The sequence below is a fragment of the Euprymna scolopes genome, chromosome 26, assembly GCF_053919585.1.
Source record: "Euprymna scolopes isolate OS-2025 chromosome 26, ASM5391958v1, whole genome shotgun sequence".
NCBI classification, from domain to species: domain Eukaryota; kingdom Metazoa; phylum Mollusca; class Cephalopoda; order Sepiida; family Sepiolidae; genus Euprymna; species Euprymna scolopes.
In genome coordinates, this window is record NC_136507.1 from 90,024,815 (window position 1) to 90,028,227 (window position 3,413).

Consider the following 3,413-nt stretch of genomic DNA (forward strand, 5'->3'; position numbering starts at 1 on the left):
CAGATCCCTAGTAATAACAAGGGATTAATACACCTGTCAAGTATAAACATCTAGTTTGGCATTACAGCAAGTTATTACAACTATACAGCTTTCATAAGATTCATAAAAGCAATATTTCATTAATATCCATTGTAAGCGTCCGATGTTAAACATGATATCTTTTGAGCTGATTCCTGCTAGATACAATGTGTGTGTGCAGTAAACACCGACCCTATTCAGGGTTTAACCGGCTTCCTCCGAGGAAGGAAATTTCATGGGAGTATTAAATTCGCAAGCGGTCCCCAGTCGCATGTATATCCCCGTTAGGGGAGATGACGACGTTAGGGTTTTTTGCAACTTTTTGCAGGGAGGTGTCGACGTCCTCTTACATACAACACCTGGACCTCCCAAATTGGTCACCCATTTTAGTAATAACCCAGCTCAACGTTGCTTAACTTCGGTGATCTGACGAGAACCTGTGTGTCAACGTGATTATGCCGTATATGCTTGATATAATCACCCCAACCATAGGCAAATTTCCGATCAATAATTCAGTCCACTTTGTGGAAATAATCAACACTGCTCCCATTTGTTCCAACCAGATAATCATGTTCAATGTAGTGAATCTGTTCACGAAATTGCCCACTGATACGGGATTAGCTTCCTTCAGACACTTCACTGAAGGAACTTACTTGCATCTCGGTTGACAATATTATAGAGTTATTGACATGTGTAGAAAATGCATACTTTGTGATAGAATCAGATATATATTGACAAGAAGAAAGTCTGGCTATGGATCACCATTGTCCAAAGTACTGGCCAATATATATGTGGAATACTTTGAGAGAAATGGCGTTAGAATCAACACCACTAAAGCCAACAATGTGGCTGCAGTGGATGACATATTCATACCCTGGCCCCACCAGGAAGATGTTCAAACATTACTAGACCATGTAAACTCTATTAGTCCAAGTATACAGTTCAAAATGGAAAGAAATATTACAACAAATTATTGTCCTTAAATGTGCTGATAACTCGCTCTGATCAGGGGTTTATGTTATCTGTATACTGAAAACCAACTTTCACTGGACATTGACTAAACTTAAACTTCCGCCATATAATGTAAAAAAAAGAATCGTCTGCTGTCTCCAACACTGAGCAAAAGTAATATGTACCTATTTACTATGCCTCCCCACGGGACAGAGTTAGACACCAGGGTCGTTTTTTAACGTGGAGAAAAGGTACAAAAATAAAAATTGTCTCAGTCGTGAAGGATTTCTCCTCCACCGAAAGAGAACAAGAAATAGAAGTGCAGCATCTGAAGAACAGATACTACACTTTGATCTTGTATGTAGCAATAACAATACATATCAAGAGAAGATGAACAATTTTAGAGAAACTGTCCACCGAAACAATTATCGAGAGAGCATCACATCAACTCCAAGAAATTTGAACAAGACACCACAGTTTGCACACCATATATGAAGGACTTGTCGGAAAAAATCAAAGAATATGTAATACACATGACATAATGACAGTATTCAGAAGCAATACGACTTTCCAAAACATTTTGTGCAAGTCAAGCCGCATACGGAAAATTCATGACTAAGAAATGCGTATATGAATTCCATGTAAATGTGGGAAATAATACAAAGAGATATACCATCCATTAATGTAGTAGGTTTTGAAGAACACCGAAAAGCCGTCATAAGTGAGGAGAATAAAACGTCGAGTACAGCTGATATACATTTTATAACTTACTAACTAGCTCTACCTACGTATTGAGCACTGTTGAAGTAAATAAAGTTTACGCATAAATTTATACTTCCTTATATTAATTCTTATGTAAGTAAACCATTTACCCGTATGGGAGAAGAACAGTGGATAGTCAGACGACTCCAAAAAGCAGCCCATATGCAGGGTGATGATCAACTATTAAGCAGACCTAGTATAGAATTTAACACGATATGGGAACCATTAATTATAAATAATATTTCTGGAAAGAAGTTGGTAGTAGTTAAAAATGAATGTATGCATATTGTCTTGGAAGTTTCTTAACCTTTAAAACTACATAAAAGAACTTTTTTAATTTTTATATTTTTAATCATTCGATGGAAAACTATTTAGTAAGTAATTTAATCACGGCATCAACTTGCTCTCTCGAATTCACAATAGTTCTAATGTTAATTTAATGTTAATTTAAGGGATCATCTTACTCATATATATATATATATATATATATATATATATATATATATGGTGTCTTCAATAAGTGTCCAGGATTTTTCGTAGAGACACTTTTATTGATAGTACATACATGCAACTCTAGTCCCCTTTGAAGTAATCTCTTCCGGTTACAATGCATTTATTGTATCGTTCTAACAAATTCTGGAAGGCCCCATGGAAGTTCTCTTGTGTGACTTTGTCAATGATCTTCGTCACAGCCTCTTTTATATCTTCAATTGTCTCATAACGACAACGCCTTTCCTTGAGCTTAGGAAATAACCAAAATCACAGGGAGCAAGATCTGATGATGAGAAACCGTCTCGATGCATATCTTGGTCAATTAGTCTGATCCGCTTTTCATCCTCTTATGCCTCTCAAAAACGCATGGTTGATTCACATAAGATGGTCCAAAAGCAGTCTGAAGAATTCCATATATTTTTTGGCATTTTTCCAAGATTAAAACATAATTTTATTGCACATTGTTCATCTAAAGTGCCCTCAGGTCCAGATTGCATTTTCGAAATTCATCAGCTGTCGCAATCAGTAGGATATATTCCACTTCTTTATGTACATGTTGATTTGAACCGAAAATCATAAAAAATTGGTCAGTTATCTCATAAGATGTTTAAAATTTTCGAAGACTCTTGAAAATTCAGTATGTTATTACTATACATCTCATAAGATGACTTGCCATTTTTTTATGATTTCCGGTTCGAATGAACAGCGACAGCAGGAATTGAAATACACCCTACTTAAGCCAGATTGTCACAGCTGGTGAATTTCAAAAATGCAATGTGGACATGAGGACACTTTAGATGAAGGATATGCAATAAAATTCTGTTTGTAACTTGGAAAAAATACCACAGAAACGTATGATGTCAGTGTGGGAACTGTAGACACAATTATTCGCCAGGAACAGAAGATTTGGGAGAAGTTTGTTCCCAGAGCGCTCAGATAAGATCCAAATAAAAGAAGTTGTCACTTTAGATGAAGGATATGCAATAAAATTCTGTTTGTAACTTGGAAAAAATGTCACAGAAACGTATGGGATGCTTCAAACTATTCTTAGATCATCTTACATGAATTGAACATTTTTTAATTGATATAAGAGATTCAATGAAGGCAGGGAGTCTGTGTCGGATGACGAGAGGTGTGGGAGGAATAAGGAAGTAAGAACACCAAAGTTAATTGGCCAAATAAAAACTTTC

General features: G+C 36.0%; 1 pseudogene; it reads right to left on the reverse strand.

The window, feature by feature from the left end:
- Positions 1-365: 365 nt before the first annotated feature.
- Positions 366-484, reverse strand: LOC145248594 (5S ribosomal RNA; annotated as a pseudogene).
- Between the last annotated feature and the right edge of the window lie 2,929 nt (positions 485-3,413).